The sequence below is a fragment of the Oryctolagus cuniculus genome, chromosome 13 (assembly GCF_051225735.1).
Source record: "Oryctolagus cuniculus isolate XC-2025 breed Fujian yellow rabbit chromosome 13, ASM5122573v1, whole genome shotgun sequence".
In the NCBI taxonomy this organism is placed as follows: domain Eukaryota; kingdom Metazoa; phylum Chordata; class Mammalia; order Lagomorpha; family Leporidae; genus Oryctolagus; species Oryctolagus cuniculus.
In genome coordinates, this window is record NC_142879.1 from 111,261,053 (window position 1) to 111,273,023 (window position 11,971).

The 11,971-nt window shown below is 40.3% G+C and overlaps 2 long non-coding RNA genes across 2 annotated transcripts; one reads left to right on the top strand and one right to left on the bottom strand.

Moving 5' to 3' along the window:
- Window positions 1-1,213: 1,213 nt before the first annotated feature.
- LOC149122865 (uncharacterized) lies at window positions 1,214-3,736 on the bottom strand. The gene is made up of 3 exons (XR_016219965.1): window positions 3,534-3,736; window positions 3,351-3,444; window positions 1,214-1,763 (listed from the first exon to the last, which is right to left on the bottom strand). It is a non-coding gene; the product is annotated as an uncharacterized LOC149122865 (long non-coding RNA).
- A 15-nt stretch (window positions 3,737-3,751) lies between these two features.
- Window positions 3,752-6,624, top strand: LOC138844894 (uncharacterized). The gene is made up of 2 exons (XR_011381316.2): window positions 3,752-3,950; window positions 6,246-6,624. It is a non-coding gene; the product is annotated as an uncharacterized LOC138844894 (long non-coding RNA).
- Window positions 6,625-11,971: the final 5,347 nt, after the last annotated feature.

Below are 11,971 nucleotides of genomic sequence, written 5' to 3' on the forward strand. Positions count from 1 at the left end.
CTGCAACCACATGGGAGACCAGGAGAAGCATCTGGCTCCTGGCTATGGATCAACACGGTACGCTGGCCACAGCACACAGGCCACAGCAGCCACTGGGGGGTGAATCAACAGAAAAAGGAAGACCTTTCTCTCTGTCTCTCTCACTGTCCACTCCTGCCTGTCAAAAAAATAAAATAAAAGATCTTTCTCTTCCTCTGTCTCTAGATCTTTTTCAAACAAATACAAATCAGTAAGACTTTAAGAAAGAATTATAATAAAGGGGAACCAATTTCAAATATGCTGCATATTAATCCAAATACAGCAATCATCATCTTAAATGTGTATTAACTAATGACTCCAATTAAGAGACTGACACAGTTCAATTAAGACCAAGATCCAACTTTGGATCTACAGGAAAATTATTTAAATTTAAAGAGACATGGAGGGGATTTGAGGTCATGTTGCTCAAAGGAGAATAAATTTCAACCCCATAGGAAGAATAACTTGAAAATGTACATTGTACAACATGATAACAATAGTTAATAACAATGTGTTCTACTAAGGAAAATAATGAAGAAATTAGATTTTAAGTGTTCTCATCACATAAAAGACATATGATATTTTATATATCAACTGAAGATGCATAAATATATTTTAAAGGCAAACATAAAGACATAGACTAAATATAAAAATAAGCACCATGCAGCCCCATGAAGATGCCAGTGGAAAGCAAGTATTGGCTCTTTCTGATGCCCTGTCCCCATTCTGATGTTATTTAGGGATCCTACCCAGAGTCATCTCATTAACATAGACGTAGCTACCATCTGAAATGTGTGTGTTAGGCAGGAACAGAGCCAGGCCTACCATTCAGGAAATTTCAGAGATCTTAGGATCTCTGAGCCAAAAATGATCAAGTCAAGTAAAATTTTTATTATACCAGTCATGAAAATAATCTCAAATTTAAACTTTCTCAGCCAACAGAAACTGATCTTCCTAGACATTCAAAATTGACAAATTATACTCTGATTAAACCAAATCTGTGGATGCAAAATGCATGTGCATTTGCTTTTCAAATCTGGCACCACTTAGCTAGGTCAGGTCTTTATTTACTTTTACAAAAGATTTCCCTCCTGCGTAAGGCAGATAGAACCTAGAGGGCATAACTCATTTCTGTCCTGCCCCTTCAATATCAGCATCAAATTAGCTGTCACTAATATGTCTCCCATAGTGGGAACTGAACTTGGGAGAAGAAATTTTAGTGTCCCAATGGGTTAGCAACATTGATGGAGGGTATACAGTAGATACCATTTGCCTTAGAGACATCCAATGTCCCCCTTCTTACTACTGTTCTTTAGGAAGAAACAGCCAGGGGCTGGCACTCACCTGATACTCCTAGGGATCTGGCCCCTGGAAAATCTGTCATTACCCACAACTCAGGACAAGGGAAAGAGATGAGTGTGTTAGGGAGACATTGCCCTGTAAAGCTTCCGAGGGGATTCTCAAACTGATGACATTTTAATAAGATGTCTGCATTTAAGGGAGATAAGAAGAAATGGACAGCTTTTTAAAAATGTATTTTATTTCACAAGTAGAGCTGCAGAGACAGTCACGGAGAGATCTTCCACTAAATGGTTCACTCCTCACATGCATGCAAAAGCCAGGGCTGGCCCATGTTGAAGCCAGGAGGCTGGAATTAAATCAGATCCTCCTATGTGGGTGATTGGGACCCAAGTACTTGAACCATACTGCCTCTTCCTCAGGTGAACATTAGGTTGGAAGCAGAGCTGGAATGCAAACCAGGGGTCTCTGAGAGGGACTGTGGGAGTCCTAGGAACATCTTAACCACTACTACAAATACCCATTTTAAACAAAGATCTCTTTACACTTGGGTGTCAGGTAAGCATTCTTAGCTTTCCTCTAATAGGATAGGTTCATAGACAGAAAATAAGTGTTTTAAAAGGTTAAGGAATTTTCTTGTGGGGAAAAAAGACAATATTATTTTAGCAATAGTGTTTTAACTGAAGCTGAATGAAATATGCCATAAAGAAAATCATTGATGGTGTTGTGAACTTCAAGGAGCAGTTAGCATTTGGCAACATGGGAGGAGATTTGGACATTTTTACTGATTTTTTGTTTGTTTTTAAAGATTTATTTATTTATATGAAAGGCAGAGTTACAGAGAGGCAGAGAGAGAGAGAGAGAAAGAGAAAAAGAGAGAGGGGTCTTCCATTTGCTGCTTTACTCCCCAAGTGGCTGAAATGGCCAGAGCTGGGCCAATCCAAACCCAGGAGCCAGGAGCCAGGAGCCTCTTCCAGGTCTCCCACATGAGTGCAGGGGCCAAGGATTTGGGCTATCGCCAAGTGTTTTCCCAGAGGAATTAGCAGGGGGCTGGAACATTAGTGGAGCAGCCAGGACTGGAAACTGCACCCATTTGGGATACCAGCACTGCAGGCAGCAGCTTTACTCACTATGCCAGGGAAATGGCCCTGAGATCTTTTTTTTTTTTTGGGGGGGGGGCCAGGCTTCATACTCTTTATTGAATATGGTTTATCCCTCTGAAACTCTTTGGGGCTGGCTCTGTGACACAGTGGGTTAACACCCTGGCCTGAAGTGCCAACATCCCATATGGGCGCAGGTTCAAGACCCGGCTGCTCCACTCTGATCAATCTCTGCAATGGCCTGGGAAAGCAGTAGAAGACAGCCCAAGTGCTTGGGCCCCTGCACCCATGTGGGAAACCCAGAGGAAGCTCCTGGCTCCTGGCTTTGGATCGATGCAGCTCCAGCTATGTGGTCAATTGAGAAGTGAACGATCCAATGGAAGACTCTCTCTCTCTCTCTCTGCCTCTCCTCTCTCTGTATAACTCTGACTTTCAGATAAATAAATAAATCTTTTTTTTTAAGAAAAAAAAAAAGAAACTCATGGGGAACTTTAATTCCAAGTATAAGAACATAATCGATGGGACCAAGTGGAATATTCCAAGTAATGATTAGGCTCAATCTATTCATATGATTAATGGACTATCTCCAGAGGGTCTGCTGTAGAAGCCACTTTGCCCTGGCCACACCAGCACTCCCTTTATTTGGCCACATGGTTTCTGCGGCGCCCCAAGCCTCTGCCAACAAGAAGCCATCGCCAGATGCTACCTCGCAACCTTGAGCAGAATCTTGAGTCAAATAACACCCTTTTTTCATAATTTACCTGGTTTGAGATCTTGTGTTATTATTAACATAAAGCTACGCAGGGCCCTAGGAAGAGCTACACTGAAAGGACCGGGTTACTGACATTAAACCTTGTTTGCAATTCAGGAGACTCCGGTCATCCCTAGAGAGAAAGGTGGGACAGAGGACCCGCAAATCAGCTTCTCACTCACGTGACAGCCAGATCTGAAGTCTGAATTCTAAGTTCCTTCCTGTCCTCATCAACAATGTTGGCGGTTTCGGGGCTCCAGAGATGAGCCACAGTCACTGCAAACAGGGCCAGGACAAGACCCTCAGGGCTCCGGCTGTGGCCCAGCTCACATCCTGCGGGCCTGACGGGACTGGACCTCACTCACCATTTTCCAGCTTCTGAGGAGTCCCGGTCCTGAGGTCTCTGTAACAGGGAGCGGAAAGGCTGACCACGGGAGGCCGCGACCAGGAGCAGAGCCGGGAAGCAAAGAACGGCGGAGCCCAGAAAGAAGATTCACACAGCGTTGCCCAGGCCAACCTGCTTGGGTAGGTAACACAATGGCGCGCACTTATGGCGTCAGAGGGGACGCAGCCAATCAGATGCAGCCTGCGGGCCTTGGGACTGTGCTGTGTTGGGGGAATAAGGTGGGTGCCTTGGGCTCAAGTTTGAAGCTGTCTCTCCTCTTCCTGGGACACGACACTCCCACAGCAGAGGGGGCCGACACCTTCCAGACCATCTCCTGAAATACTTCCCTGTTCCATTGTCTGTGATCCTGTGATTCGGGGCTCCTTAAACGTTTTCCGTGAGTTACGGTTTACTCAGTGTTTGGGCTCTAGGTCTTTTCTTTATATTCTTGTTTTTATTTTTGTGTGAGTTTGAGATTTTTAGTACTGATTTGCAAACGGTTGAGTATTATTTCTTGGTCTCATTGATCTTTCTAGAGATTTGTTTCCTAGTCTGTATTTTGTCCTTCAAAAATGTTGCCTATTTGTTTTTTTCTTGTGCCTAGTAACACCCTTCATTGTATATATTGCACTTGAACCCAAGAATCTTGCTTAATCCTCTCATCAGTTTATATTTGGTTATGTTCTATTATATATATCAAGGTTTTCTTGGTGAAAAATTGACCCTTTTACCTAATATTTCCTGTTCCTCAGTCAGTTTCCCTGACTATACCCCCAGAACAATGTCGATGAGACAGAAGGAGAGGTAGATCCTTGTCCAAGTTCTTCCCTGTTCCATTTAATCTATATCCGGGCTCCTTCATCTCCAACACTTCTTTTTACAGAGTAACTTTTGGCAGTTTTGGGTACCACCCTGTGTCTTTCCAAAGCTGCTGCTTCTGTCAGGTGTCTATGCTATTGACCTGTACCCTGTGTCTTCCTTTGGCTCTGGGCCTCTATGAATCCAATCCAGCCCACTATCTGCATCCCAGTGGTTTTGTATGCTGTCACATCAGTTGTGCCTCAAATGTCCCCATATTGTGTGACAATTTGTTTATCTGTTCATCTACTGCAGGGCATCTTGGTTTCATACCTGTGAAATCCAATATGAATAAAACTATTGCATTTATGTTCAAGCTGGATAGTGTGGAATATGTATTTTCACATAAACTGGGTAAATTATATGGACATCTTTGCTGCATTGTATGGTGACACTATTGAAGACTTCACAATCACACCTCCAGATGTCTTGTAAAGTACCCTTATATATTCTGACCAATAATGAATGTGATTTTTGTTTTTTCGATATTCTTGTCAATTTTTACACTGCTGTGTTTATTTGTTTATTATATCTATCTCAAAAATATTAGTGCTTAATGCTGGTTTAATTTGAGTTCTTTCTTTACAGTCCTTTCTCTTATCTCATAATTTTATGTGCTTTTTTCTAATCTGCATATATTCAATGTAAAGACAATTCTTAGTTAATTTGCTGTTTTTAAATTTGATAATTTGTCACCTCATTGCTGAGTTTTACAGTCTTTATTAATTTTTAATTCAATGACTGCTGCTATTGTTAAATATATATTTATTTATTTACTTATTTGAAAGGTCGAGTTACAGAGAGGAAAAGACAGAAAGAAATATCTTTGACCCACTGCTTCACTTCCAAAATTGCTGCAATGGCCAGGATTGGGTTAATTCAGGAGCTTTATCTCAATTTCGTTCATGGATACAGAGGTCTAAATACTTAAGCAATCCTCCACTGCTTTTCCATATATATTAGCAGGGAGCTGGATTGGAAATGGAGCATTCAGGACACAAATGGCATAGCAATCTGTGGCTTCACCCAACATCTTGTAATACCAGCCCCACATGTATACTTTGCTAATATTCTCTCCCAGGATAAGATGTATTTTTCATTATTTTAAAAAATTCTTTTTGAATATAAGACATTTTTAATTTAATAGAATACATGTTACATGACCAGTATTGTAGCAGAACAGGTAAAGCCATTGCCTGTGGTTTTGGCATGCCCTATGGACACTAGCACAAGTCCTGGCTGCTTCACTTCTATTTCAGTTCATTGATAATGGCCCAGGAAAGCAACCAAATATGACACAAGTGTTTGGGCCCCATTACCCATATGAGAGACCTTGATGAAGCTCCTGGCTGCTGGCTTCAGCCTGGCCAAATGCTGGTTGTTATAACCACTTGAGGAATGAACCAGCATATGGAAGAAATATCTCTCTCTCACTCTTTCTCTCTCTGTCACCCTCTATCTCCCTGTGTGTGTGTGTGTGTGTGTGTATAATTCTGACTTTCAAATTAAATAAATCTTTATAAAACTAAAGTCTGCATTATATTTTTATTGATCATATATTCAGTGTTGCATATAAAACTAATGCAATTAATTTCTTTTTTCATTTTACCTATGTAAAAGTCTATTCACTATGTTGAATGAGTTTATATGTTAGGTCTAAAATGTGTATCTCTTTTTTTCTCCACTTGGTCATCCAAGAGCACTATATCCAATTGTTATAAATACATATTCATCAAGGGCCAGCACTGTGGCATAGTGGCACAGCCACTGCCTGGGATGCTGACATCTCATATGGGCACTGATGCATGTCCTGGTTTCTCCTCTTCCGATACAGCTCTCTATTATGGCCTGGGAAAGCAGTAGAAGAAGGCCCAAGTGCTTGGACCTGTGCACTGATGTAGTAGACCTGGAAGAAGCCCCTGGTTCTTGGCTTTGGATCAACACAGCTCTGTCCATTGTGGACATTTGGGGAGTGAACCAGTGGATGGAAGACCTTTCTCTCTGTTTTTCCATTTCTCTGCTTGTAACTGTATTGCTCAAAAAAAATCTTAAAAGGAATACATGTTCTTCTCTGTACCTTTCACCAAGATCAGTTAAGTATAAATATTTACCTCCATATATTTATGCCATCCCCTTTAGCCACATTTCTTCTTTACCCAACATCATGATCTTTTGATTACTGTATGTTTATAATAAAACATGAAATCAATAAATGTTTATTCCTCAGATTTACTATTATTCAACAATGTCTACAGTTTACAAATTCAGAAAAATGTTGATCATTGTCTACAGGACAGCTTACTGGAATTTTTATTGGACCATGCTGAATCTTTTGGTTCATGTGGGAAGAATGAATATCTTAATACTATTGTGTTTTTCAGATTAAGACGTAAAATCCATTGATTTAGGTTTTTTCATAATTTTTCCCATACATTTTGTATGTATTTTCATGGATTTATAGTTCATAACATTTCTTCCTCCTCCTCCTCCTCTTTTCATCTTCCTCCTCCTCTTCCTCCTCATTCAGTTTCTGCCTCTGCTTTTTCTGCTTCCTCTTTTCTATCTCATCATATGTCTGTATTTCTATTTATATATCTAGCTTCCCTTTTCCTTGTTTCTCTTTTTTCTGTATTGTTAATAATATTGTTTCCTGGGCCAGTGCTGTGGTATAGAGGGTTAAAACCCTGGCCTGAAGTGCTGGCATCCCATATGGGTGCTGGTTCAAGACCTGTCTGCTCCACTTCTGATCTGGCTCTCTGTAATAGCCTTGGAAAGCAGTAGAAGATGGCCCAAGTCCTTGGGCCCCTGCACTGCCATGGGACACCCAGAGGAAGCTCCTGGCTCCTAGCTTCAGATTGACACAGCTCTGGCCATTGTGGCCAAGTGGGGAGTGAACCATCAGAAGGAAGACCTCTCTCTCTCTCTCTGCATTTGCTCTCTCTGAGTAACTCCAATTTTCAAATAAAAATAAATAAAATCTTAAAAAAATATTGCTTCCATTTCAAATTCCAGTTGTTCATTGTTGGTATTTACAATAGTAGTTTATTTTGTAAATAAAATCTTAAAAAAATGTTGATTCCATTTCAAATTCCAGTTGTTCATTGTTGGTATTTACAATAGTAGTTTATTTTGTATATGAACACTTAATTCATTTCCTATTATCTTCATCAATTCTCATTGTGATTGGGATTATGTGATCTACGTCTTCTTGAAGCCTTAAAATGACATTGAACTATCAGAATATTAATGACGTAGAGAGGACATGGGATGAGAACCCAGGAGTACCCCTTAAACAAAGTCTCTTATTGTCCTGCTCTGTGTCTCATGACTGGCAGAGGCTGTGCTAATCTGCTTTCCTGAGTGATGTAGCTTGAATGCATATATTTGGTTTGTTACATTCACTCCTTCCTAGTTACTGCTAAATTCTTCTAATGTGGAGTGTAGATTGCAGGAGGTTTACATAACAACTGTCTTAAAAAAATACATTTAGACTGACTGCCTGGCTTGATATTTAGTTGGTAGACACTGACCCACAGAATTTTCACTTAAATGCATGTGCATTATCCCTTCAGATTTGAAAAAGGAAAACCTAATACTGTACATAGATGGCATGGCAATGAAAAATGCATTCCCTGAAATATGGAAGTCTTACCTTTCATCATTGTGTGGCACAATTGTGAAAAACAGGCATGTATAATACAACAAATTAGCATACTAGAGCTGGACATAAATTCACATTAAGGTCTGATTTATATATAATAGTCTATGGATAGACATGGAATTTATGTAGTTAAGTTTTACACATACACTTGAACATGAAAATAAACTAAGTATTGCCTTCAGAATCATATTATTGAAGAATGAAATTGAAGATCAAGAATGGTAGAACAAAAGTCTACATTACAGTCATCTCTGTTTTTATTTTCTGCCATTACACAAATAGTAGTACTCATATAGAGAAATTTCCACAAGGTTGTTTTATGGAAAGCTGTTTTTCCAATTATGAGAAATCAAATCATTTGTTTTACATTGAATTTCTTTCTAAGTAAAGTGCTATCAATTACCTTCATGAAAATTCAATTTGCAAGAGAATTTATAAGAAAAGACAAGGAGAAAATGTGGAAAACTGTTTTTGAGTTTTTATCTTCTGGAAGTATCCAAATTGGAGATATGTTTAATTTATTCTTAAAGATGTAGTTACTTAATTGGAAGACAGTGTTCTTTTTGTTTTTTAAAAGATTTATTTATTTATTTGAAAGTCTCAGAGAGAAACAGAGGCAGAGAGAGAGAGAGAGAGGTCTTTCATCCAATGGTTCACTCCCCAATTGGCTGCAACAGCCGGAGCTGTGCCAATCTGAAGCCAGGAGCTAGGAGCTTCTGGGTCTCCCATGTGGGTGCAGGGGCCCAAGGACTTGGGCCATATTCTACTGCTTTCCCAGGCCATAGCAGAGAGCTGGATCTGAAGTGGAGCATCTGAGTCTCAAACCAGCACCCATATGGGATGGGGCACCTCAGGCCAGGGCATTAACACACTGCACCAGCCCCATGGAAGACAGTGTTTCAGGGAGAGAGGGAGAGACAGATGGAGAGAGAGAGAGAGAGAGAGAGAGAGAGAGATGGACACACACACACACACACACACCACATCTTCCATCTGTTGGTTCACTACTCAATAGGTTGTAATATCCAGGGCTAGGTCAGGCCAAAACCAGGAGTCTGAATTTCCATCCATCTCTCTCTTGTAGGTGGCTGGGGCCCAAGTACTCAAGTCATCCTCTGTTTCTTTCCCAGGTGCATTAGCAGGGCCATTGATGAGAAGTGGAGCAGTCAGTACTCCAAATGGGGCTCATATGAAATGCCATCACCATAGGTGGTGACTTAACCCACTGTGCCACAATGTCAGCCCCAGGAAATATTTTTAAATAAGTGTAATAATTTACCTCTTAACAATGTTACCATGTTTCAAATGTGTGCATTTGGGAAATATTTATAAATAGTTAAACAGACAAACTGCACACAGTCTTGGGTTCATTCTTGTCCTTTTGGGATAATGGCTCAAGAGCAGTTTTTCCCCAACACTGCAACCCAGAGCCACTCTCACTGCTTTTGTGCTTTATTCTAATGAGTAAACACACTTCACGTGCTCCACAAATGGAAATTATTGGAACATGTGTATTGGACTCTGCATACTGAAAATGACCATGCACTAAAACCCCCAACTCAGTGAAGTGCAAATCATTTGGTCAATCCTGAGCCTGACCACAAGGGCTTGAGAACCATAGGAAGCATACAGGGACTACAGCTCACAAACTTGTCATTTGGAGACTACAAAGGGAGAGAACATGTTTCTGCAACTTGAGGTGGCAGTAGCAAATCTTGTGATATTTCCCAGAAGCATAGTAGCTGCTTCTCTCCTCTGAGGAAATTTCCTTTTTCCAGGACTTTCCAAAATTCACAATTTCTGGTTTGCCTGCATCCAGTACTGAAGTCTGCTGAACACTTTTCTAGATGACAAATAATTGTTGTCATCATAGCATCCATTGTGACCTGGAGGATGGATGGGCTCTGTGGAAACATTTGTTCCAGCTAGGAAACTGCATTTGAGTGAGAAGAGACTTTGTGGGGCTAAGGCTGTGTTTCAGAACATGAGGAACACTGCCTTTGTGTTATGCAACTGTGGGCACATCCCTTGCCAAGTACTCACAGTCACAAGGAACAGTCTCAAAGTTGACAGGCCTTCTACATGCTGGGCACAGGAACAGATCTCAGTGTGCTGGGTCCTTTCATTATTGTGGTGTCATTGCACACTTTGCTGGCTAGATACTTCCATAGTCTCAGCAGGAAGATGTGCACAGATTTCACTTGTATACCAGGCAGTAAGTGTGTTTTCTTGTCCAAAGACACCACTCCATTCTGCCACATATATGTAGGTTGCTGAATATCACAAATCAAGTATTTCTATTGCAATAAAATTTCAGACAATATTAACATTTTGAGACATAACTCTGGATGCTGAGGCAATATGAAGTGTGGACCAAGCTTTTAAAATTTGGTTAAGGAAAATCAGGTTGAGAGTAGAAATTCCTGTTATTCTAGCATTTGATTAAAGAAGAGGTGTGCTCTCAACACATTGAGGGCATTTCTGATTTTTGAGAGATTTATTTTTATTTATTTGAGATACAGAGTTACATAGAGGCAGAAAGATAGAGAGAGAGAAAGAGAGAGAGAGAGAGAGAGAGAGAGAGAGAGAGAATCTTCTATCCATTGGATTACTCCCTAAATTGGGTGGGGCTGGGCCAGAATGAAACTGGAAGCCAAGAACTCCATCTGTATCTCCTATATGGACCTAAGAAAGTGGGTCATCTGCTGCTTTCCCAGGCATGTTAGCAGGGAGCTGGATCAGAAGTGGATCAGCCATGACTTGAATTTGAGCCCATATGGGATGCTGGTGTTGCAGGTGACAGCTAAATCTGCTTGTTCCATTTCTATGAGCCTGATTCCTTGATGACAGTATTGCTAAAGATGTGTAGTATCCTTAGTATCTTGATATACAAATATGCACATTGTAGCTGAGTAATGTGTCACTTAAAAATGCATTTTCTGCTGTGCTTGCCCATGTTTGATTCACTTGCACACTGAAATTTACACATGCATTTACAAATGCTAAAAACCATAAGTGGTACAAAATGTAGGTGCCAAGGTAGCAGTGTATGGCACTTCTGCACAAGCCAATAAGACTATGCCCTACTTGCACCCTGATGAGAATTGGAAAGTATGTGAGGGTTTCTGAGGGTTTCACTATGTAAGGAAATAAGACCTCAGGGCAAAAATTCACATAGGAGAGCACAAGGAGACTTATATATGAAAGACTCCAAGTCACTGGAGCTTCTGGATGAGAAAATAAGTAAAGCAACACCCTTAGTTGAATGAAAACCACTGCAATCCTGATTCACATGTTCAAATATGGGAGGGAAATAAGAAGCAATCATTGTGATTAGAAAACTCAGTAACCAATCCATCTGGGGCTATTCCACTTTAGGTGACAGTTATCATTGGCAGACTTCCTTCCTGAGGGTGGAGAGCCAGAGGTTGCAAGAAGAATAAGACATTTAACACAGTCTTGGTACAAATATTGCCACACATGCCCAATTTAACACATACATGCACACACTCATGCATAAAATTAGCTCATGAAGGTAACACAAATTTTAGGTACACTGATGCTGTTGGTTACTGGTAATTGTACTCAGGAGTAGAGTAAACATTTAGGAACTATTTTTGTCATAGATTTTTGTAGTTACAGTATGCAGAAGACCTTTGTGGATTCATGGAGCAGGATTATTAATGCATGAGTGCTGGGCATGGGAATGTAGAGGGGTTGTCAGAAAAGATTGGATTTAGGTTGGATCTGAGGAAGAAACAGTGTGTGTTTAGAGAACTAGCTGTTAATGGAACTTGGAATAAGTATATTTTCACAATGCAGATGTGTTTGAGTGTATTGTTTAAATTGAGCACTTGATTTAGAAGTTTTCTTGGAGATATACAAGAAAAATATTTTTG